This window comes from Diabrotica virgifera, chromosome 5 (assembly GCF_917563875.1).
Source record: "Diabrotica virgifera virgifera chromosome 5, PGI_DIABVI_V3a".
Lineage (NCBI taxonomy): Eukaryota > Metazoa > Arthropoda > Insecta > Coleoptera > Chrysomelidae > Diabrotica > Diabrotica virgifera.
This window is the reverse complement of record NC_065447.1, coordinates 64,367,557-64,395,225: the sequence shown is the minus strand read 5'-3', so window position 1 is coordinate 64,395,225 and position 27,669 is coordinate 64,367,557. Positions and strand designations below refer to the sequence as shown.

General features: G+C 31.2%; 1 protein-coding gene and 1 long non-coding RNA gene across 5 annotated transcripts in view; one reads left to right on the top strand and one right to left on the bottom strand.

Annotated features, from left to right (window-relative positions):
- The window catches only part of LOC126884204 (myocardin-related transcription factor B-like), a 454,025-nt gene that overhangs the window by 183,876 nt on the left and 242,480 nt on the right, over window positions 1-27,669 (top strand). The gene's annotated exons all lie outside the window — the stretch shown is intronic.
- LOC126884208 (uncharacterized) overlaps window positions 1-27,669 on the bottom strand; it is a 161,331-nt gene that overhangs the window by 47,279 nt on the left and 86,383 nt on the right. The gene's annotated exons all lie outside the window — the stretch shown is intronic.

Sequence of the window (27,669 nt, the reverse complement as noted above, 5' to 3'; positions counted from 1 at the left end):
TAATATATTTATGGAGGATTTCGAAACTAATATCATTTCTAAACAAAATTTAAAACCCACAGTATGGTGGAGATATGTAGATGATGTGTTTTCCATGTGGCCTCATAGATCGGAATTGTTGGATACGTTCCTGAATATTATAAACGATCAAGAAGAGACAATAAAGTTTACAATGGAAAAGGAATACAATAACACCCTACCTTTCCTCGATGTTTTGGTCTCAAAGAAGGATACTGGATATGAGACTCAAGTGTATAGAAAACCAACACACACCAACAGATATCTCAATTACAAATCAATTCATAACATCAACGTTAAAAAGGGAATCATTAAATCCTTATATGATAGAGCCAAAATTACTTGTTCTAACGAAAATTCATTTTTAGAAGAAAAACAATTGTTAACATCTGTTTTATTAAAAAATGATTATCCCATATCGTTTATAAATAAGGAATTGTCAAGATTGGATCGAATGGAACAGAACAACTTAGAATGGGATCCTACAACATTCACAAGAAATAATACGAGGAAAATATCAATACCATATGTAAAAGGACTATCCGAGAAACTTAAAACAATAGGAAATAAATTCAACATATCAACAACATTCAAAACAACAAACACTTTGAGATCTATTCTATCTAAAACTAAACCTAACAGTGAACAAGAAAGAACAAAGAATTGTATTTATAAAATACCTTGTGAATGCGAACAATTTTATATAGGTGAAACGTCAAGACCAATAGACGTTAGAGTAAATGAACATCAGTCTTATATAAAAAATAGAGAATTTGATAGATCTCAAATATGTCAACACGCATGGGATAATGAACATAGAGTTCAGTGGAGAGATTCAAGTATAGTCCTAAAAGAAGCAGATAGTAAAAAGAGGAAAATCAAAGAAGCGGCTCTAATTATGCTAAATGAAACCAATTGTGTCGCAAATTCCTCGGTAGAATGCAGTAGGATGTGGTTACCCATATTAAAGGAGGAAGTCAATAGAAAGAAAATACCACAATTAGTAAATCAGTAACATATCGAGTTAGTACATATTTAGTATTTTAGTATTATTTAAAATTTAAAATATCAAGTCAGAATTTGGTATTAGTTTTGAGAGTAAACTAAATGTAAACCCAAATACTTACGATGTCGGGATAGTATCACGAGGTTTTTCCTGGTTTTCCCTCGTGATTTACTATGGAATCTCTAACGCGAGAATTTCAGTGCCACCGTTGCATTTGGTTGTCTTTTTAAAGACAGATTACATGCTATGATTTTTTGTGGCGGATATTCTTGAGTTGGGATTGATTTCATGTAATCGAATGAACTATCTTTTAGTAAAGTCGTCCCAGGAACGCAACTCATCAATATTGGCAATATCATTTTAAAGTCGTCTACTTTAAAATGTATAATACGTGTCTGAATTGCCGATATAAATGAGTCAGATTAAATAAATTATTAGAAGAATTTTTTACTAAGCAACATTTTTATTTATTTAGTATTATTTTGTATTTTGACAACGACACCCGACTTGGGCGTCGAAACGTTAATAAAATCATTTTTAGGTAAAATTGTGGCTTATTTCCCATTTGAATATAGTTGATTATAAAAATGCCACAAGAAAATAGCTTCAGAATAAAATAAAAATAAAATATACAAAACTACAACCACCCATTTAAGATGAATATACCTTGGGCCGTCCTTTAATGGTAAATTAATTTACAAATGCTTGCATGTAAGAACAATGTAAAATTAGTATGGCAGAGGATCACCAGAAAATAATACGAAATTAAATAGCATTTCAACTTATTTTTGTAACTCCACACAGAAAGCAAACATTTTGTTTTTTACTTTGGTTTAATAGTTACCTAAAGTTTTTAGGAATAAAAATTAAGAGGGACACCACTATCTGAACATAATCAGTTGCATTTATTTTGTGTATCTGATGAAACGCATTTTTTTAATACTTATAAACTTAAGTAATATCAATTTTTTGGTGGTTTCAGTCTACCTGGGGTAAAAACTGAACATACTTTTTTATGAGAAAATGGTGGAGAGTCTAAATTTGGGATTTAATATTGAAACAATGAAAAAGTGAAGCTGAAAGTTTCAAAATTTTATGTCTATTTTGTATAACAATGTATAATAATATGCCCTTAGACTACTCGTTAAACATGTCTTACAAAAACATATGGCAAATATCATCAAAAGCTAAACGAGATAAAAATATTTACTATAACTTTTTTTTACCCCCACAAGAGGTAAATTTAATGTTGTTCATTATAAAAATAAATATTTATATTTTTAATTAAAAATATATGTTTTAATACTAGGTACTACATACAATACTGGAAGTATAACATTTAAAATGAAAATAAACCAATAATTTTATTGCATCTATAAGCAAGAGTCCTATGATGGCCACATCTACAATAAATTTAAAATTAAGATGCAGTAGAAATAAACAAATCAAGACAAGTTAAATCCTACTATTAGGAGCACTCCCGAATCATAATTTACAATGTATAAACTTTGGAAATCATGATTTTGGATTTACAATGTATATACATTGTAAATTATGATTCGGGAGTGCTCATAGTATTAGCATTTAACATGTCTTGGTTTGTTTATTTCTACTGCATCTTGAATTTAGTATAGTATATTTCTATAAATATTTAGGTAAATTTAAATACCAAAACAAAATATAATATGTTATTACCACTGAATGTAAAAAAGATTTAAGTACAGTGAAAACTATTAAAACTGTCTATTTTGTGAAAAGTTACTATTCACAAACTTTATTTAGCAATAATGTATCAAACCCGGTATTACCACATCTGCGAAAGACAGTACCTCCGTAGACTAGGGTAGGTTTGTGACTATGGCCACTAATATAGACACAATGAAATTCCAGGCTAATTTATGTAAGTGTAAATAATATGAAATGGAGATTTGTTATTTTTATAACAATACAATAATTTGGATGGTTAAACACATTAGGTTAATCTTCATTGTAAGATCTATTTATTCTTATGAGATCTTTCCTTAGAACACTTAGAAATGAAATGCACATTGTTTCTCACTGGCCCTGGGAATAAAAATTATGGTTACTATTGATTTGTACACCCAAGTTACTTCAGGCAGGTAATATTTTATATTAACCATATACTTTGTTTCTATAAATGTTTAGATCAATTAAAAATGGTCTTCATTTGCCAATCTGTTAAAATTTTTTTCAACTCATGTACTGAATGTTCCATTAATTTCACATCTTCCTTAAAACAATATCAATGTAAAATCAAAAATATTCCTTTCATGATTGCATTTATTTTTGGAACTTTACATACCTTATACTTACATTTAACAAGAGTAGAGACATGTTTACATTTTCCACTATTTTCTGCTTTACAAGAACATAACATTTAGCTAATGCTCATGCCATTTGTGAAAGATAGGGTTCCTTTAATTTCGTGGGGATTGGACCTTACTGAAGGAATAAACCACTTATTTTGATGGTATGCTCAGAACTTTCCTCTATTTTTCCAGCCAAAATAAGATGACCAGAGTTTAAAACTTGTTTTCCTTCTAAAACTTCTTGAATTTTCAGTACCCAAGAACTTCAAATATCCCACTATACTACTTCATGACTAAAAAATAGAACCAAATAGAAAATAGAACTTCACAACAATTTTGAAAACAAAACCAAACAAATTTGTTTTTGACAAAATGACTTGAATGACAGACGATTTGTGACGGAACGGAACAGTAAATTTGGCAACACTGTATTCCATCAGAGCGAGTTTTAGCCGCAGCTCGTAGCTGGGTAAGACCACGAAGCAAGTAGGCCGTATTTTTATATATATTTATATATATTTATATATGTTTATATATATAAATTAAGGATCACTCGAGGAGTGGTGGGTTTTTCGGTCAATAGGTGGAGAAATAAGACAAAGAAGGTGGCTACTTCATCTATTTATTCGAAGACGTTTCGCTCTCTAATCAAAGAGCATCATCGGTTCATCTAAAAAGAATAATATGAAAAACCAAACATCCAAAGAGAAGTTAATACAACAGTGTTACCTCAAAAAGACATGTAGCAGTCAAAGGTATAAAATTGTAAAAAAAGCTTGAAACAATGAACCATTGAATCGTTAGGTTGTAGAAACAATCAATAGCTAAGTACAGTTTACAGTTTAACAAAGACTTTGAACAGCAAAAGCAGCATGTGGTTATCATACATGTGATTAAAAAAAATATGTAAAAAACTTGTATTCGCCGAGAAACTAAGTAAGATCACAAGATCAACCTTCCAACAAAAGCATATTAATTTAGTTTGATTTTGACTTTAGGTAACATTATTAAAATGATTATAAAAGTTAATAGTAGCAAAATTTATAAAAAAGGTATTAAAAGTTACCACAAAAGCTTCTACACTATTCAAATCCACTCGGCAAAATGGGCATTTCTAAAGACAACGAACCATCCCGTAAAAGACAGTGACCTTGAAGTCAAAACTGACACAACAAGGCGAAATACCAACCGCTAATGCATTTGAGCGGTAAATTTGAAGATGTAATATAATATGGTAAGAAAAACTTGTTGTTTGTACGAAACATTATAAAGAAAGCAACAAATGGTTAGTAAACACCATTTAACTTTCAAGGAATGGTTCGAAGAAAAAACAAACTAGTGAGGACGATCTTTCATATCACCATACAAGTGACTTGGTTTTAGCTGGTTAGCCAGCCAAAAACAAGTATAAATTTAATTTAACTTCCACAGTCCAAGGTTCATAATATTTATATATATGTATAGGCCGTATATATTTCACAGATGCCCGTATTTACTAATAATACATATTGGTTCACAAAATAATCTTTTCAAATACCAATCGTCCTCTAAATTTTGCATGATAAATTTTTTCGTTTTCATACTTAAACTTCTTTATTTAGGGTAAAATCACTCAAACCGAAATGGATAAAATCACTCGTCCTTCGGACTCGTGATTTTATCATTCGGTTTGTTTTCGTAATTTTACCAAATAAAGAAGTTTTCGTGGAAACAAAAAAATTTATCGATAAAATTTAGAGGACTCGTGATTACCTTTGATTATTTCATTCATAGGAGATTCTGACCAATAGAAAGCTACAGAAATACAAATTAACCTGATAATTTTTGATAATTGCCCGTCGTCAAGTATATTACGTCAGATGCCCTTCGTTGCTATGAAAAAATACATTCAGTGACATTAATGACAATTAATGTTTTAAAAATTATAAAAGTGATGACTTTCAACCGTCAAATAATTATAATAACTGTCTGTTTAATTGTACTAATTTGTACTTACATAAGTAAATTACAATAAAATTTTGGTTTTAAACAGTTTTATTCATGAAATAATCGCAACAAATTGCACTCGATCTCTAAAATTAATATAGAAGTTTTGCCCTCGTGACACTTTGACATAATTTCACTCGCATTCGGCTCGTGAAATTAAAACTGTCAAAGTGTCACTCGGGAAAATTCAATAATTTTAGAGCTCTTGTGCAATTACTACTGATAATTCGATTAAATAAAATTATTTTGGCATAATATTTAAAAGTCTGATCAGTAGACAATTACAATGGTTTTGAATCGTCGTCATGGAAACAAATATCGTCGTCGTGGTAACCTATTATATTGAAAGTTTGGTTTTGACAACATTGTCAAAGAATTAATTTGTGTATTTTCACTTCTAAATAAAAATTGATATAACTCTATTTTTGTGGCTTTTTTCCAAACGTACGGTCCTAGAAAAAATATTGTTCCTAACTCATGCGGAAAGTGTCTTCCCCGCACTCGACTGCTTGCCCGAACTCCGCTGTCGCGTCGTTCGGGTCAACGTCAGTCTCGTGCGTGAAAGTATCACTTTCCGCACTAGTTAGGAAAATAACTAGTCTCAGTTTTATTTTTTTTTTCCTAAATTACATTTTTCTTGTTCCCCTTGTTCGGGAGGGACCCTCTCTAGCCTAGTTAAGTTAATGTTTTATTTATCACATCTAAACTAATTTTTTAGTTTGCATTTAAGATAAGACGAATTTACACCTGAGTGACTGAGCTAGAATCTTAAACAATTGTAGTTAGTTGGAGTTTTATTGTTATAGTCGGTTCGCTAAACTCAGACACACCTGGCTAGTGATTTTAGTAAGTAATTTTGCCAATTTGGTAAAATTGTTAAAAAAGTAATTACTAAATAGTTAATAATTACTAAATAGTTAGTAATTTTGCCAATTTTGGCAAAATTGGCCAAAAACAAAAAAATTACCTACTAAAATCACTAGCCAGTTGTGTCGTGAGTTTAGCGAACCGACTATATACATTAATCATCAATTTTCTGTGGTAGTTATATTGTTACAAATTGGCGCCCACCATTTCTGATGGAGAAAAGAAAAGATGAAATTCAATATGCAGATGCAAAATTCATTATTAAAATAATAAATAATAATTTAGAAACTTTTCGTGAGAACCACTTTCTGCTAACATCCTTAATCTCTGACTTTTACAATTTATAAGACAAGAGACGACGAGTAAAGAAAGCGAAAAGGATTCTACAATATGCAGTCACATTCCGCCTTCCTCGTCTAGGAAAATGTCATAAATAACTGAAGGGTTGGTACTCAAATGACCATTATAATCCTTATTTAAATAAATACGACTTTATCTGCTAACAATATGCTTTATTTACTGGTATTCAAACTGCGTATGTAAACATCAACAATTGGTAACGACCTAGGTAAACCGACCTGTCGCAATCACCGTTACATTATAAATACTGACTACTAACTACAATAATAATTCTATATCGCCAGGGTTATTGTTTATATACACCTTCAAATAATAACATGCATGTCATTTCAATGTTACTCGGGGTTACTGAATCCAAGAATTAATAATACCTAGATTATTGACTTGATTGAGCTTTAAACATCTTTTATACAGTGTTATAATATTACTACAAAAAGGTCCAACGAAAGGTGGTTCCTATTACTCAAAATCTGAGTAAAGATAAAAGTGAAAGACAGTTTCAGTATTTCTTTTCGATTCAGAGGTGGTCCACCATCCCCATACAGCTGTTTCTATCTCTCCAGACGTCTTCAGTGGGGCTCTATGGACACCTCTGAATCGAAGCCAAACTGTATATTTAAGCTGAATTATAAAAATAACATTATAATTCACTTTCAGGACGCTTTAGCAACATCTGTTAAAGAAAAGATGAAATGTTCCACATGCAAAATTTATTATTAAAGTAATAAATGAAGTAAAAGACAGACGTACTCTCAATCATTTAATTGTGTACTTCCGACGACCGGTTTCGCTCTCTATAGGTTGCAGAGCATCATCAGGTCAACGGTTACAAGTCACTAAATGCTACAAATGAAAACCAGAGTTAGAACAATGTCTGGTTATAAAAGATGCTAAAGATCCATAAGATCAAGCCAATGTTGAACAACATACATAAAATAGTAAAAACAGCAGACAAATACATATGCATGTAAAAACGGGGGCGGTAACAAACGTCCTCAAGCTTACAAACACATGCAGATGTATACTGTCAACAATCATGCAATTATAACGTGTCGTACTTACATTCGGATACAAGGAGCTATAACCTCAGTATTCCTTAACATGATGTTAATCTAACTTAAGCAGAAACATCATGTTAAGGAATACTGAGGTTATAGCTCCTTGTATCCGAATGTAAGTACGACACGTTATAATTGCATGATTGTTGACAGTATACATCTGCATGTGTTTGTAAGCTTGGGAACGTTTGTTACCGCCCCCGTTTTTACATGCATATGTATTTGTCTGCTGTTTTTACTATTTTATGTATGTTGTTCAACATTGGCTTGATCTTATGGATCTTTAGCATCTTTTATAACCAGATATTGTTCTAACTCTGGTTTTTATTTATAGCATTTAGTGACTTGTAACCGTTGACCTGATGATGCTCTGCAACCTATAGAGAGCGAAACCGGTCGTCGGAAGTACACAATTAAATGATTGAGAGTACGCCTGTCTTTTACTTCATTTAAAATGAACTCTCACATGCAACCCATTCAACATTTAATAAATAATAATTTAAATCTGAAACTTTTCGTGGGAACCACTTTCTGGTAATATCCTGAATCTCTGACTTTTACAATTTATAAGTCAAGAGACGACGAGTAAAGAAAGCGAAAAGGACTCTACAGTATGCAGTCACGTTCCGCCTTCCTCGTCTAGGAAAAGGTCCAACGAAAGATGATTCCAAGTACTCAAAATCTGAGTAAAGATAAAAGTAAAAGACAGTTTATGTTTCTTTGCGAATATCTGTTTTGTTTCTTTTTACCTCTGAATCGAAAAGAAACATAAACTGTCTTTCACTTTTATCATTACACAGATTTTGAGTACTGGGAACTATCTTTCGGACATTTTCCTAGACGAATAAGGCGGAATGTGACTGCATATTGTAGAATCCTTTTCGCTTTCTTTACTCGTCGTCTCTTGTCTTATAAATTGTAAAAGTTAGAGATTAAGTATGTTACCAGAAAGTTGAGGCTTTCGAAATGTGGCTTTATCGTCGAATCCTAAAGGTATCTTATACCGACCACGTTACTAATCAGAGTGTCTTGCTGAGAATGCAAAAAGAAAAAGAGCTGTTAACCACAATAAAAGCAGCCAAAATCGAATACCTTGGTGACATCCAAGGTTAATAGATTGGGCGTAGGTTGTCTCGTAACTATAGACCAATCAAATGCTCGCTTTTTAAAGCGGGAATCCGTCACTCGTACGACACTTTTGAAATTGTCATAAGTTTCAATGCTAATAACATGTTCAAAAACTTGGGTTTTGCAATATATTTTGGGATTTTTTTGGGTATAGATATATTAAGTAGTTCTTATATTGATAATTATATCAATTTTTCCCTTAAAAATCAATAGTCTGCTGACAAAAGAATAGAATTGATTTGAAGATTTAACATTTATTGTGTGTTTTAAATGGAGATAACAGTTCAATTCGCACAAAAACCCAAAACAAAAAGTAGAAAAAGTTTAGCAAAATTACATAGGTACTTACTTATTATGGTTTTTCTGGAATGTGCTGCATTTTTATCATGTAGTCATAGGAAAAAAAAAACTAATAATAAAAATAATTTATTTTTAGATTAAAATACAAAAAATTATTTGTCCTTCAAGCCCTAATCCATTAAACATGTACCATGTATACGTATTAATTAAAAATTAAACAAATACCTAAACAATATTAAAGAAAATTATATAGAAATATTCGGAAACGCAACCACAACATAAAAAAGAGGGTTAGGTTTGAACCACAAACAAAGACTGTCTTGACTTTGTCGTACGAGTGACGTAGTCCTTCTCCTCTCCCTCGCTTCAGCCCACATAGTTACGAGACAACCTACCTCCTATCTATGAACCTTGGGTCACATCATGAGAAACAGTGAAAGATATGGACTGCTGCAACTAATCTTACAAGGAAAAGTGGAAGGAAAACGAGGACCAGGAAGGCGAAGAATTTCCTGGCCACAACTTTTTACAAACTTTTCACAACAACCACAAATCTTTTTAGAGCAGCAGTGTGCAAAGTACAGATTGCCATTATGGTCGCCAACATCCGAAACGGATAGGCACTACAAGAAGAAGACCAGAAAGTGGTTCCCACGAAAAGTTTCACATTTAAACTATTATTTATTATTTCAATAATGAATTTGGCATCTGGGACTTTTCATCTTTTCTTTAACAGATGTCGCTAAAGCGTCCTAAAAGTGAATTATAATGTTATTTTTATAATTCAGCTTAAATACACAGTTTGGTTTCGTTTCGATTCAGAGGTGTCCACTGAAGACGTCTGCGTCTGGAGAAACAGAAACAGCTATATATGGGGATGGTGGACCACCTTTGAATCGAAAAGAAACATAAACTGTCTTTCACCTTTCTGATGGGCCGTTCGATTGTTACACATTTAACTATCTTCTATTGTATAGCTATAGGAATCCACATATGTATTCATCTTAGAATTGGCTTCAATATGTATTCGAATTGTGTATTCTTTAGAAGTTAAGTAAAAAAACATTTGTGCATAGGCACTGGGATGTAGACAACCTTAGAATTTCTTAACACTAAAATCATAAATAGAATACGTGTTGTGATTTCCTCCGTTCGACTGTGTAAAAACTTTTAAAAAACCGTAGCCGATATTAAACGTTTATAGAAGGAACAAGGCTTAAACGAGAATCGTTTCTAAGCGCGTGCTATTTTCGGCTTTAAAAACTACAAACGCGCATTCCAAACTGGACTTTTCGATCTATTTTTAGGAAAATGAAAAATTTTAAGGAATTTATCAAACCGACTTAAAACCAAAGTTAACCATGATGCATGCTCGTATATTACCGACGACAACGGTAGACTATGATTCAAGAAATAAAGCAACTCCCACGTATATGTTATGTATTATTTCCGGATGTTTTCTTATTTCAAACGAAAATTTTTGGGGGTTGTGCCAAAGTATCAACAAATTACGTACACTTTTTCGTCGTACAATGACTACTACCATTTTATATAAGAATATTTCTTGTGCCGAGATGTAAACACATAAATGTAAGCTTTTTCATGGTAAAATAACTATAGTATATTTCACGAATTTAAGATAATTTGGGGTTAAGGATAAAAACTTTGACTTAACTGTCCGTTGTACTTAAAAAAGTTAATAGCAAATTTTCCCAATATTTGAAGCACTGTCGAAGACAAGCAAAAATACGTTTTAACTGATAATGTATCTTACATTCATGGACGAGGAAATGAAATATTTTCGTTCGTTAACCATTCTTTTATTTTATATATTGTCCACAAATTTGTTGGTTGCTTATCCAATGTCTCTTTCCCTCAGTATCGGTTTGTTCTTATAATCCCATTTATCCCTATTACGATTAAATTGAAAACAAACGTGGTTTGAAGAACTAAGATTATGTATGAAATAAATCTAATAGTAGGGGAGGAAAGTATGCTAAATTTGCAGTTACTCGAGCGTTATTAGGACCTATTGGGTTGTGAAGATTAGGTCCTAAAACCAAAAAAAGTTAAGAAGTTTTTCATAAAGTGGGAGACTTTTCATTTTTTAATTTGGTTTTCCATTTCGAACAATCGTTTTTTCCGATTATAGCGCCATCTATCCGTAATTCGAAAAGATGTCTCGAATAAAAGTTGGTTATGTTTACGTAAAGAATCCAAATCTGCAATAAAAATTGGGGGCTCCTATTTAAGATTTTCAAGTAACCCCCCACCAAGTATTCGATAGATTTTTCAAAAATATTGAATACATAGATTTTGCAGTTTTTCGATCTTATGTTCATTTCGCGAAAAATCGCGGGGTTCGTATTTGATATTTTAAATTTACCCCCCACCCCTCTCCGTGGGGTGTCGGACATGTATCTTTACATCCTCCGGGAATGTTAAGCTTTTTCTGCTAGGTACACAATATATACTATTTGTTGAAATATAGACAAACAGTTTGCTTATATGCTGTAGCATTATTGCATTTTATATCTCAAAACGTATATCTGTTCAAGAGTATTATAGACTAGTAATGATCTGTTTTTAGGTGAATGTGAGAGGTGGCATTCAGATTTTTGCGGATAAAGTTTGGTGATAACTTCGTTAATAATAATTTATTTATGCTCCTTCTCAAATATGCCGGGAACATTAATAAAAAAAATAAAATATTTAAAAATTTCAAAAAATTGCCTTTTTTTTCTACTTTTTTTGCTTAGAACTTAAAAACTATTCATTTTAGAACAAAGTCCTATAGGAATAAAACAAAGATAATTAAATTTTCCATCAGATGCGATTGGTTAAAAATGTCTTAATTTATCACCCTTGCTTCAAAATAGCAATAAATATAAAATAAGGGGACAAAACAAGCATGTCCTTATTCAATGATTTTCCATCACTTAGGTTACACTTGGAACCTTCCTAATTCGCTTAGAAAATTTTTGTAATGTGCTAAAACCGTACACCAAATTTCATTAAAATTGACTTACTAGATTTTGCATAATAATTTTGCAATCTAAACTTTTTTTAAAAAATTAAATTTTTTTTAAAATCTTGCACAACAAAAACTATAACATACACAGATTTGTCAATTTTTTTACATATAAAGAAGTACTCCACCTATCTAATGCACTTTACAGAATTGAAATCGGATTATTTAAGCAGCCTCAGCAATGTTTTAAAGTTATAAACAATTTTTTGGCTTATAAACAAATTAGTGCTGTGGCCAGGAGGGGGTGCTACGGGCTCCTTTATTTAGATGGACTTACCCAAGTTTTTTATGTATTTTGACCCGTAGAACACGAATTTTGTGGGTAACAGTTGATCCGGATGTCGATAAGATTGTTATAAACAAAGAACTTAAGGAATTACATAAAATCGATTTTTCGCAAAATAAAACATTTTTTTGTATTTCTTGAGTAATTCTAAGCAAAAAATGTTCTTACAAGTTTTTTCGCAGGATGCATAGTTTTCGAGATAAACGCGGTGGAACTTTCAAAAAATCGAGAAATTGCAATTTTTGAACGCGAATAACGTTTGATTACAAAATAAAATAGCAATTCTGCTGACAGCATTTGAAAGTTTAAGTCAAATTATACCGGTTTTAATTATTTGCATTGCTAAAAATTAATTTTTTTATTATTAAACAAAGCTATTTGTTTATAAGCCAAAAAATTGTTTATAAATTTAAAACATTGCTGGGGCCCCTTAAATAATCCGATTTTAATTCTGTAAAGTGTATTAGATAGGTAGAGCACCTCTTTATATGTAAAAAATTAGCCAACTTCTAAATGGTCTACTTTTTGTTCAGAAAGATTTTAAAAAATTTGAACTTTATTAAAAACATTTAGATTGCAAATTTATTATGCAAAATTTATTAGGTCGATTTTAATGAAATTTGGTACACGATTTAAGTAATCGTAATTTAAGTAAGTAATAATGTTACAAATAATTTCCTAAGCGAATTACTAATAGGTCTGGATCCCGCGTATGAAAAAAAAGTTGATTAATAGCAAACTGAAAATTTGTTAATAGCTTAAGGGTGTCTAGTCGGATAAACTTTGATATATGGGAACACTGGAACAGGGGCAGTTTTAATTGTGGAACAGGTTAAAAATTTGGAACGGTCAGACCACGAAAACGGCACATTTATTTTGTCCGACAGAATAGACTTAAACTCTCCGAACAGAGATTAAACTCTCATGCAAAAATCAGACTGCTATTTATCACCTGTCATAATACCTGTCATTTGACATATTCTACATGTTCCACTCATTAAAACGGCCATTTGGTGATAAATAGCAGTCTGATTTTTGCATGAGAGTTTAATCTCTGTTCGGAGAGTTTAAGTCTATTCTGTCAGACAAAATAAATGTGCCGTTTTCGTGGTCTGACCGTTCCAAATTTTTAACCTGTTCCACAATTAAAACTGCCCCTGTTCCAGTGTTCCCATATATCAAAGTTTATCCGACTAGAAACCCTTAAGCTATTAACAAATTTTCAGCTTGCTATTAATCAACTCTTTTTTCATACGCGGGATCCAGACCTATAAGGTTCTAAGTGCCACCAAAGTGGTTAAAAAATATTGAATAACAACAGACTTATTTTGCCCCCTTATTTTGTATTTATTGCTATATTGCAGAAAAGGTAATATCTTAGACATTTTTTACTATTTACTATTTTATTTCTCTACGACTTTGTTCCAAAACGAATCGTTTTAAAGTTATAAGCAAAGAAAGCAGAAAAAAATCGATGTTTTTAGAAATTTTTAAATATTTTAATTTTTTTATTAATGTTCCGGGCATATTTGAGAAGGAGCATAATTCAATTATTATTACTGAAGGTGTCACCTAACTTTATCTGCAAAAATCCGAATGCCACCTCTCACATCCAAAAATAGACGTTTTTCGCAGATCCTTACTGGTCTATTACTTTATGACTAAATGTAATAAAGCCGAGATTTCTTATTCTTATACCCTAAAATAATATTTGATTTTATGTAAGTATCCATTTTTTGTAGTACAAATGGTTGTTACAGCTATTAAAAAGTCTATTAACATTATATTTATGCAAGCGCGTGCCATTATGCTGAACTCATTAGTTGCATTTGTCAGTTGTCGTTGCAACAAGTACGAACGGCTAATAGATTAGATCGTAAACAATTTCATTTATGTGCTAAAAACAAAATATATAAATAACTAAAAGTGTGTTTATTTTCAAGTAATTAACGCCGATACCAGCAAGAACCTTCTGACGAATGTGACAGTGAGCCACGCCAAAATACTAGTTAGTAATCATTGGCGGAGGTCAAGAAAATAATTCGGTACCCACAAAAATTGTGGATGTTGTTAAGTAGACTTGATCTTAGTTGCCAATTTTGCTGTATGTATACTGTATTGAAAATGTAGTTACTAACAAAATTGTTGCGAGATATTGGTGTTCGAAAACTGTAAAAGTAGGTACTAAGTTTTTGTTTTGTAATAATTTCGTTTTAATTTCTTTAGGTACGTTTGCTTTGTAATTTATAAAATATTATCAATAAAATAAAAAACAGAATTTGTGCGTACTTTGTATGCACGTAAGAAGTTACAGTCGGAAAAATGAAAGAATACCCATGAATGAACATATAAAACACGCTGTATTTTCCTATCACCGTGTCACAAAGAAAATTGCCGAGCGCAAGTATATGTAATAATAATTATTACATGTACTTGCGCTGGCCAATTTTTTGTGTGACACGGTGACAGAAAAATACAGCATGCTTTATATGTTCGTTCATGGGTATTCTTTTATTTTTCCTACTGTATACTTCTATTATAGATTCCAACGAAATTAATATGTACTTTAAATAGTTTATTTATATTTTATTTAAATATTATTAAACTAATTTTAATACTTACTACTTTCCAAAAAAATTTTATTAAAACAATACCAAAAATTAAAAAAATAAAAGAATAAAACACACACAAACACATTGAAAAATGCCACAAATAAATGATTTCTGAACAATAATAATTGTTGGCAAAAATTTTAACTAAATACGCATTTTCTAAAAAAAAAATATATAACAAATACTTACAATCATAAAATGTATAAAAAAGAATGTGTGTGTACTTTGTTGTACGCACGTAAGAAGTTATACTTCTATTATAATATAATCTAACTTCATATTATGATTTCAACTAAATCAATATACCTATCTACTTTAAACAGAGAACAAAAAGAACACCAAAAATTAAAAAAAAATGACTGTCAGGATTCGAACAGGGGACCTCTCGGTCCCTATGCGAATGCTCTACCGATCAGCTACCACCGCTTTTGTATTCAGACGATCATTTCTCGGACATAATTTCAATCACGGTGACAGATACATTAATTTAAAATAAACATTTTCAATAATACTTATAAGGAGGAAGACAAATCCACAGACATAAAAATTATAATAAATATATTTACTAAAAACACATTTAATATATTCTTTTTACGAACACCTTATTTGCGCTACATAACTTAAAAGATGTAGCGACTAATACCGTACTGTCGGTGTGCGCATACGCCGGGGAAGTATAATTTCAAAAAAAAAATAAAAAAATAAAAACTTGCATTGGGATTCGAACCCGTGTTTATTTGGGTGCTTAGGATTTGAAGTCGAAGCCTCTACTCATTTTGCCACCTACACGTACCTGTCATATGCGAAGATAGGTTAACTGAACGTTTTACTGTTTGACAGTTCCGAATTAAATCAAATTAGTTTGATTTTTGTGGAATTAAAATACAACAAAACATAGAGTCAGAAAACACTATTATATTAGATGAAGATTGGTATAAATTATGTTGGTAATCAATTTATGTAAATCAAAGCATTACCTACTAGATAGCTACATACATTTTCCAAATACATAGGTAAGTACCTATGTAATTTTTTATTACAATACTGAAACATTCACAATAATTACGTACCTGTTGCTTTTAAAAACTATTTAAAGTCACTACAATTATAAACTTGCTTTTTTCTCTGTCCTCACAACAATAAAAACTAATATACACAACATTTGTTTACCCATAACCGACATATTGAACAATTGTTGATAGGTCATTGTAATTACCCAATCAGAGCCCGTATAACGTTTGAGCTGCTCTCAGGACCAAGACTTTTGATGAATTCGCGCACATATAAATTTACTCCCAACGCGCCTAAAGAAGTATAACTTCAAAAATCAAATAAAAAATTATCAATAGGTAGTAAATTATTGTTTGGAAAGGCCTCCGCGGTTAATGCAATGAAAATTTTAAATCAATATTAAAATTAAACTCACCCGGCTTCCGGGTTGAGTCGCGTTGATATTCACTGAGCCGAGCTTTCGACGTCCTCTCTGACGTCGCCTTCAAGACTTCCAAGGTCTCAGTCTCTTGAGGCTCCAGACACACACTGTTCACTGGATACTGCAATACTGCTGTTTCCGATATTGAACCGTTCATTTATACCGTCGATGATGACGTGGTTCACTGGTTCGGCGCTTGGAGATTTTTGACGGCGAGATTTGGATTGATAAGTGCAGCCGACTATGTTTTCTTTAGGAGAGGTCTCCATGTCCAAGGCAACCGGATGCCGTCATCTCTTTTGTTTAAAGATGACGCAAGCCTGAGATATCGCAAGTTAAATATGTATATAATTTCATTAAAACTATAAAATCAAAATTTTTAATTTTTTATTTATTTACATATTCCCCACTCTTATGAAAAATTTTTCTTAGAAAAGTTGTAGGTATATACATTCCAGGGCATGACCTTAGTTTCTTCAGTGCTTCATTCGGGCATATTTTGAAGAGTGTTGAAGATAGATAGTCTTGCTTTAGTCCCTTATTTACCGTAAAATTCTCGAAAAGCTGGTTGTTAATACTTACAGTCGGAAAAACGAAAGAATACCCATGAACGAACATATAAAACACGCTGTATTTTCCTGCCACTGTGTCACACAAAAAAATTGTCAGCACAAGTACATGTAATAATTATTGTTACATGTACTTGCACTGGACAATTTTCTTTGACACGGTGACAGGAAAATACATGGTGTTTTATATGTTCGTATGGGCATTCTTTCATTTTTCCGACTGTATTTTTGATCGAAGTTCGTTATAGAATTGTTCTACTGCTGTAGTCTACATAGGGGTATCATAAGCTTTTGTTAAGTAGATCTATCCCTAGCCATTCTTTTTTAATTTAGTCGGGTTGAAGTGTAGATGTGGCCGATGAAAGTAAAAACGTAAAATTCCATTAATAGGGAACTTGCACATTTTTTTTTATTACAGAATAATGTTCAGTTTTGTTTAAAAACGAGAGTTACAAAATTTCACGCTTCAAAAATTCGTAATAACTTAGAAATACAAATTTAAAGTCTTCTGCGGTATAAAACAGTTCAAAAGACCCGTGACGTCAGTTTTATTATATAGTTATGATTATGGTTATATTTAAGTATATTCTTCTCCTTTCTTTAGTTTATTGGACTCCACCTACTTGGGTATTTGGCCAGCTCATCGGCGAGGAATATGGAAAAAATATTTATATTCTAATGACATTTTTATCGTATGTCATTGTAGTAATATGTACCAGTTTGTTGAGATTGGAGTTTGATACAGTTTTTGAAGGAAAATAAAGAAGGTTTACTATGGAAAATAAAACCATTTTGTAAAAGTACACGTTTTCTGTGAATAGTTCAAACGATCAAAAACACTTGTGACGTCACATTTTCTACTGACGTTTATAATGTCTAATTTAAAATTATATACAATTTTGTTTACTTTGTTGGTATAATTTGAATTTTTAATCGTCTTTAGAGGCCAAATAGACTATTGATTATGTTCAAAATAAGAGAGCTAAAAGGAATTGCAACGTTAATGGGATTTTATTGTCTCATACGGTCAATGGACCTCTATATTTGAAAAAACCGCGGAGTGCTACCATTTAAATGGGTGCGTTTTTGAGAAAGGGACGAATTAGTCCCTAGGCTCAGGGTGAATTAGGGTGAGTTCTATGCACTTTTGGCACATATATTTTTGCAAAATTGCATTTGAATATATTTTTGCAAAAAAATATTTTTGACTTTAGAATGTGATATTTAGATAGTAAATTTAACCTGGAACAATTTTCTTGTATACGTGTTTGTGCCAAAAGTGCATAGAACTTAACCTAATTCACCCTGTGCCTAGGGACTAATTCACCCCTTTCTCAAAAACGCACCCCTTTAAATTGTAGCACTCCACGTTTTTTTCATATTTAGAGGTCCATTGACTATATTAAACAATAAAACTCCGTTAACGTTGTAGTTCCTTTCTAAAATACATAATCAATAGCCTAAAACGAAAGACGAACAAAACTTTTTTATCTTTGATACATGTTTTAAATTATGTTCTGTTGTGATTTATAACATTTTTTTCGAATTTAAAATTTTATGCAAGTTCCCTATTATGCAGACTACAAAATCCTGATCTAAAATAACGAAGATAACCTACAGCTGACTTTACAACCATTTTGAGACGAAATCTTAGTGAAGTGGAAGAGTGGTGGGAAGATAATTCAAATGATACAAAGTAATAAATAACGACGAAATAATTGAACAACGAAATTTAAGTATCTGGGAGAAAAAATCCTGATCTCAAATAATGAAGATTACCTATACAGCAGAGTTTGCAGCCCGTCACCAGTTTTGATTTGGTGAGTGGGTTCTTTACTGTCAGAACGGCCACTTGGCTATCTGTATAAATGCTGATTATCTTTGCTTTGGGATTTTCTTTCATCAGTGCTGTTAGTTTTCCTGATTCAGCAAATATCACAGTATTATTCACATATCTTAGACTGTTATACTATTAATAATGATTCCATTTATTCTGACACCTTCTGGATGCTCCTGAATGAATACTCTGATAATGTGTTCAGCATATATGTAGCAACTTGTAGTGGAGACAAAATTAAACCCTGGCGAACTCCTCGCGTTAAAATTATGTAATTGGTAATTACTATTTTCCGTTCTAACACATCCTGCATGATTCCAATACAGGGTGTAACGAAAATACAGGTCATAAATTAAATCACATATTCTGAGACCAAGAATAGTTCGAATAAACCTAATTTACCTTAGTACAAATATGCACATAAAAAAAGTTACAGCCCTTTGAAGTTACAAAATAAAAATCGATTTTTTCGAATATATCGAAAACTATTAGAGATTTTTTATTGAAAATGGACATGTGGCATTCTTATGACAGGAACATCTTAAAAAAGAATTATAGTGAAATTTGTGCGCCCCATAAAAATTTATGGGGGTTTTGTTCCCTTAAACCCCCCCAAACTTTTGTGTACGTTCCAATTAAATTATTATTGTGGTACCATTAGTTAAATTCAATATTTCTATAACTTTTTTGCCTCTTAGTATTTTTTCGATAAGGCAGTTTTTATCGAGTTGTGGCTTCTTTTTTAATATGTTTACATAAAAATTTTATGGGGGTTTTGTTCCTTTAAACCCCCCCAAATGCTTGTGTATGTTTCAATTAAACTTTTACTGCGGTAACACTAGTTAAACACAGTGTTTTTAAAACTTTTTTGCCTCTTTGTATTTTTTCGAGACAGCACTTTTTATCAAGATATTACTTCTTTTTTAATATGGTTCAAAATATACCTAAAAATGTAAATCATAAATAAATTTTCATATTATTACCAAGTCTCCATAATCGTACTTAGCCATATACAAATATGTGGTGGATTTGACAAATATTCAAAATATCTCGATAAAAACCCCCATATATATAATAGGAGGGTATAAAGGAACAAAACCCCCATAAAATTTTTATGGGCTGTCCAAATTTCACTATAATTTTTTCTTAAAATACTACTACCATAAGAATGCCACATGTCTATTTTCAATAAAAGATCTCTAATAGTTTTCGATATATTGGAAAAAATCGATTTTTATTTTGTAACTTCAAAGGGCTGTAACTTTTTTTATGTGCACTTTTGTACTAAGGTAAGTTAGGTTCAATAGAACTATTTTGGGTCCCAGAATATGTGATTAAATTTATGACCCGTATTTTTGTTACACCCTGTATATGTCACTAATGATAGGCTATATCAAATCCATCCAGTCCTACATCATTTAAATAATCTTTCATGCTTAATTAAGTCGAAATATGTTTGTGTTCAACGTAACATGCATATAATTTCTTTGAACCTCTAGGTTTGTCTCTACCATTAAAGTTAGGCCTAGGATTGCCTCTGGTGTGCTGTTCCCTTTCTGAAGCCATACTGGGAACAACTTAAATTTTCTTTAAATATATCTTGAAACCGATTAAATATTATTTTCATAAATATCTTTGCATTTTAATTAGATATACAGAGTTGGGATAAAGTATGGAACCAAGCAGATATCTTTGAAACGAAAAGAACAATATTTATGAAACTTTGCATGCAAGTACAGTGACGCAAAAGACATCTGATGCCATATTTTTTGTTACTACTCCACTTCCGGTTTCACCGGAAATACCCTTATAACTTATTTACTTTAAATGGGACACCCTATATATTTTTGCAGATTTTAAAAGAACTTGTTATTTTTAATTCATACATACCAAGTTTGGAAGAAAAAACTATTAAAACAAGAAATAAATATCTTTACAGTTAAAAAATAGGTTAATTTATTTACGGTAGACCAATGATATTAAAACTAAAAAAAAAAAATAATTTCAAATGTTGAAAGTGTTTGCTGTTCACCTCCTGACAACGTGCAAGCCTATAAATAAATTCGTGAGTCACTTTTTGCAAGATTTCTCCACATATTCACATTCATCAATTATTCTTTGTCTCAAATCCTGCAAGCATGTTGGTCGCCTAACGTAAATACGTGATTTTAGATAACCCAAAAAAAATCTAACGGATTCAGGTCCGGAGAACGAGCAAGCCACTCTATGAATCCTCTACTTCCAATCGATCGATTTAGAAAATTCACTTCCAAAAAATGAAAATTCACCATAACCGATTATCATTAACCCCTTAATGCACAATTTTTTTGAAAAATACCGGCCAAAAAAAATCAATTTTTTTTAATGTAAAAAGAGACAATTTAGAAGGTTGTTTTGACAAAGAAATTACAAAAATACAAAAATAATCAAAATTTTTATTACAATTTTGGATTTTGATCAAATATTGCAGAACATACAATGTAATATCACACAACAATGAGCTAATTTGTAAACAGTGACTCATTTTGTGATTACAGAAAGTAAACCTGAGTATATTGGATATTTTGGTATGATTTTTAATTTTCAGAATATTAGATACTTCTATAATATTATATATTAATATGTATAAATATATATACCTATGTATATGTATAATAAACTATATTACATTTATATTATATTTTATTTGAGTAAAATACATATATTGAAAAATGAGCGAAACAGAATATGAAGGAGATACGTCCCTAAGTAGCAAAAGATATTTTTCTACTTGAATAAGTAATAATTATTGTTATAGCTTACAATCCCATATAAATAACAAATATCAATAAAACGTTTGTTTTTTTTTTTGCTCTCACATTGTTATTTTCAATTCTCGATTGCATTCGAGTGTGATGAATTATAGAAACATCAATTATAACGCCGCTCGAATTATCTCGAGTGTGCACATTTTGGCCAGTTTAGTGCGCTCGAGTTAATTCGAGTGTGTACGTTAAGGGGTTAATATTTCAATACGATCTTTTTCACTTAAATGAACCATTTTTAATATAACTTATTTCTGTCAATTAGTTCAGTAACAGTTTTACCTACTATACTAAATTCAAATAATTCATGCAGTGCATGTAAACAACAATTTTAGTATACAGTATAGATGGTACCCGTTTATTTCGTACTACGTTGTATTAATACAAAAAATTATCTACACACTTTTTTAAAAAAAATTCTACCAAATTTGGTATGCATGAATTAAAAATAACAAGTTCTTTTAAAATCCGCAAAAATATACAGGGTGTCCCATTTAAATTAAATAAGTTAACGGTATTTCCGGTGAAACCCACGGTATTTCCATTTGTGAAGTGATTACAATAATTTGTATACTATGCAAAAAAATCGAATAATCGAGAAAAGACAAAAATTGTTAATGTGATTTTAATAATATATTGATACTATCGGAGCGATTAGATACAGTTTGAACATATTTAACAAATTAAAATACAATTAAAGTATTTAATACACTGTTGCCGATTTTAGCACTCCGTTCAGTCTCGTATATCTAATCAGGTCTCGTATATCTAATCAGATAATAAACGGTCTGTATGTATATGTTAGACAATTTTTTAGTAAAAATCGACTCATATAATTTTTTGTTAGCTTGTTTACTTACTTAGGTGTTGAAAAGTGTTTAGCTTTTACAGGTGCTTTACTGCTATTTGTTTTTAAGATAAATTGCTTAACTTCTTCTACCTCTACTAGGTTCATCCCTTTTTATCTCACAACTTAATATGTTTTCCATCTTTTGCGTTATTTTGCCGGTTATTAGTGCGCTCATCACTGTATAGTTGTATTAGTTGCCGACGACGAAGTATCAATTTCACTAGCAAAATACGAGATATGGCTATTTCGTTTAGTTTTTGAATATTCTTGGATAAAAGTTACTTGCATAATCGCTTAAATAATTTTAATTAATAGGATTATTTTTTACTATGTATTCAGTGATTACAATAATTTGTATATTATGCAAAAAAATCGAATAATCGAGAAAAGACAAAAATTGTTAATGTATATATATGTATATGTATAGTCAATTTCTAATCTTTGTCTATGTGAGTCTGTTCTTCTGTTTTATGTCATCATCAAATAGAGTTTTCAAATTATAGTTTACAAACGGGTTATAGAAAATCATAGTTATGGTTATAATATAATATATTGTATGTTCATAAATTTGATAAAATCCCGTAGCTACATTTTCTTATGGTTTTTTAATAAACACGGATTTTCATCAACTATTACAGACATCTATTATTACTGTCACTTCTGAAAGATCCATAATTTTATATTAAGTTATATTATTTATTAACGGTATAAATATGTTTAAAATAATAAAATGAATATATATTTTCTCTGCTGGCGTAGGAGATAGTCCTAGGCATACCTGTGTTCTAAATTATGTTGTGTGGTGTGACTGTGACGTTTCTTTTTTTATCACATATGGCGAACTGCATATAGGTCAACTGCTTGCTATACGGTTGGAGTAGAAAACTTTTTGTCAATGTCGTAGCGTACATTAAAACTATTTAAAAAAAAATGATGAATGGATGAATATACAATGAGTTCCAGGTTAAAAATAAAATCTACATTTATTTTAGTATAATTACAAGAATAATACACGAGTTATTAACGGTACAATGTTGGGCTTATGTCCAATAAGTTGGAATAATTTCTCTCCACAACCGTTAGTGAATGTAATATTCCGAAATCATTTTTAACAATGGCAACTAGAGATTCTCACACTTGAGGTAGAATATTTATTCTGAAAGATTTGCTCCTTACATGTTTTGTATGTATTTTCATTCTACAGAAAATGGCAGGGTGAATATTAGGGTGCATCGAAAAAGGCGAAAAAAAATTTTTTTGCGATGGAAAAGTAATACCTCACAAAGTTGCCCAATCAACTGTTAAGTATTTTGGTAAAATTTTTTCGAAATTGGAAAATATCTTCTGACCCCCCAAGACAATTAAAAATTTTGAAAAAATGTTAGACGAAAAAAATTTTTATTTCGAAACGAAAATGTAATAGCTCACAAAAGTTGCCTAACACACTATTTAGTATTTTAGTAAAATTGCGTTGAAATAAAAAAATATTTTCTGTCCCCCACGGCAACTAAAAATTAGAAAAAATACATTAATAGGTGAATTTCTTTTGTAAGGGAAATGTAATACCTTATAGAACTTGAATAAATAAATTCGGTTTAAATTGGAAAATATTTTCTGGTTTCACAAGGCAATTAAAAATTTTACTTAAGAAAAGTATACTAAAACATTCTTTTTATAACAAAATAGCCTAACTTATCCGTCTCCCTGACATCACCCAAGTTTTTTAATACTAAAATAAATATAAAGCAAACTACAAAATTGAGTATATAAATATTACAAAAAAATATGGTAAAAGCATTCTATTCGAAGATGTCTTCCGATTTAGCATTAAAGTGAGGCATAGTTTTTCTGGAATCAATTCGAGTTTTTATAAATCCATCCATCGAATACGCTCCTCGAATAAACTGCTAGAGAAGCTTGTGTCACAAGCTTGACACATCGTCCTAAACATTGTTTGTGGCAGTGATATTTCTCAATCTCAATGTTAAAAGGGTCTAAGTTAAAATTCTTAATAAAATGTCGCAGATTGTCACTCGAAAATCTAGACAATATAGAGGGTTCGGTAAGGTGGTATTCTTGTTAGTTAATTAACTCAAAGTAGTCGTTTGAATCAAAATTTTTATAGGAGAAAGTTTGAAGACCCTCGCCTTTTTTGATTTGGTCACTGGCAAACTTCTTTTGATGTCCAAGGGGTAGATCATTTGAATGTCGCAGACATACAAACCACTGAAGCGGTTTTTTAAGATGTTCTTCCAACAGCCGTATTACGTCACCCTTAACGCCAGTATTTACGACTGTTTCGTCACATGCAATAGCTGGATTTGATACTTTCTGATATACCCGACAGCGGATACCCATATCCGAAATATTTGCACCCTGACTCATGCACAAGTGTTATGTGTTCTTCCACGATCGATTGACCATAAGACTGTTTTATGTACTGTTTTTTACTTGAGCTAAAGTTTTGTCAGTACTGTTTTTTACTTGAGCTAAAGTTTTGTCTTTGTGTCGGTAACTTCCTCCTTTTACCGTTGTTCTCTCTGATTATATTTGTTTTTGTTTTCCCTATCAATCGAGCTTATCACCATTTTTCTGGGACCTCTTTGATTTAATAGAAATTCGCGCTCATCCAGAGGCACTTTTTGAGATTTGCTACAAAGACATTTGCATGCTGCAAGATCGAAACGTGTAGTTTTACTTTTGTTCTTAAAGCATTGAATTTATTTTTGTAAAATTCTCTGTTTTGCCTGTTCTTAAATGGTTTCATAAGTTTCATATATTTGTCATGATAGGCTTTTAAAAGCTGAATAATTCTTGTATATTAAATTATTGGAATTAAAGCCTTTTTCCATATTTCCTCCAATTTAATTGCAACCTGTTCGGCAATACCAGAAAATTCTGGCTCTTTCTTGCCGAGTTTTTTATCCTCTTGCAACCACAAAACTTCATCGCTTGCTTGTATTTCGGTAAAACATTTTCAGGTATATTTGGTGATTGCCCAAAAATGGGGAGGTCCACAGCACATCTGGATTTTATTCCCCATGGTCCTGGTTTATCTATTTTAAAAATATTTAATTTACAAACAACAATAATAACAAATAGACAAGGCGGAAACGGCGGGTTCGTTGGGAAAAATATTCCCATGAGATATTTTTGCATAATCACATTCGTGAGACATCCCAGAATAAGGTTCAAGAAGTCGCCCAAGTAAAAAGTGGGCCAATTTTTTTTAACAATTTTTTTTTAATCAAATTGCAAAAATCAATATTTTTGGCCCGCAGTAATTTTTTTTTAGGTTTTTTTGACCATTCTGGACAAAAAAGGTCTCCTATAATTTTTCTCTAAAGTTGATTTTTTTCGAGTTATAAGCAATTTAAAATTTGAAAAACGCGAAAATGGCCATTTTTAAGACTTAATAACTCTGTTAAAAGTTATTATTATGGAAGTCAGAAAGTGACTAAATCAAAGTTTAAAGTCGCCGCTACATGATCCTGAAGAAATCTGTGTCATTAATTTAATACTAAGCTGTTATTTTTAATTAATAACAATTACCGGTTAGATCGTATTGACTCGGCTGTAAATGTGAGTGCGAGTAAGATGCACAATTGGACTGCTGGAATGGCTTCTCTCTCGCACTCAGCATTTACAGCCGACGCACACGTGCATGGCACTTATTATTATTTCTTAAAAATAACAGCTTAATAATAAAATAATGACAAAAATTTCTTCAGGATCTTGTAGGGGGGGCTTTAAACTTTGATTTAGTTATATATTGACTTTCATAATAATAACTTTTACCCGAGTTATTAAGCATTGAAAATCGCCATTTTTCGTTTTTTTCAATTTTAAATTGCTTATAAGTCGAAAACGATCAACTTTAGAGAAAAATTATAGGAGACCTTTTTTGTCCAGAATGGTCCAAAAAATTAAAGAAAAAATTGTTCGGGCCAAAAATATTGATTCTTGCAATTTGATTAAAAAAAAAATTGTTAAAAAAAAATTGGCCCACTTTTCACGTAGGCGACTTCTTGAACCTTATTCTGGGATGTCTCACGAATGTGATTATGCAAAAAAATCTCATGGGAATATTTTTCCCTTCGAACCCGCCGTTTTCGCCTTGTCTAAAAGTAAGGCATCGCACCAAACATAAATGAAAATTACACGCACGGACTCACGAAGCGGGACATTTCAAAGGGGTTGGGGAGAATGAAAAAACAAATAAAACTTTAAATATCGTTTAAATTTGTAATTGACAACATTTTAAGTTTTCTTTAATTGATCTTAGATCAAGTTAGCACATATTTTATTCCAAATAATATAAATTGAAATTTCCATAAAAATCAGATATTTAATAAAATTCAAGGTCGTTGGGGGCAGAAAATTCGCTTAGAAAAAAAATTAAAAATACTAATATGCTGAAAAATAACACTAGCAACTTTTTCACGCTATTAGATATAACATTTCCAACTTTTATTTTTTCGATGCACCCTAGTGAATATACCGGTTCTATGACATCTCGCAAAGCGACAGTTCGTAACCCGACAAATTGTAACGGACAATTCGTAACGGCGACAGTTCGTAACTATACATATTCGTAACGGCACAGTTCGTAATGTCAACATTTAATTCTTTTTAGTAAATGTAGTATTACTAAATTTATACAAAAATGCATTTTGCATATATTCCTATACTAAAAGTAATGGTACTTAAGACCACTTCTTTTTAAATATATTTCACACATATTTTTGCATATATTCTTGTTAATATGACAACTAATGATTTTTTTTTTATTTTTTATTTTGAATTATCACTTTAAATTAATAATCAGCACTATACACCAAGCACACCACTCTGGTCAAAAAATACAGTAAAAGACAGTATTTTTAAAGGCGTTTTACTTTATGGATGCGAAACCTGGCTACTCACTAAGAGAACAGAACAAAAACTCCTTGTTCTTGGAATAGATTTTTAGCGCAGATCACCAGATATCCAGATAGTCCAGGCTGTATCGTCACCCCCGTTGGGTAAATTATTCCGATTCGTTTTTTTGCACAAACTTACTCAAAAAGAGGTCCTTATAACAAATCCACAGGGTGCCGGGAGGTGACGCGGTCGGAAAATTGTTTAAACAATTTTTTTAAACAAATTCAAAAAAATCAATTTTTTCGCTTTGTACAATTTTTTTAGATTCTTTG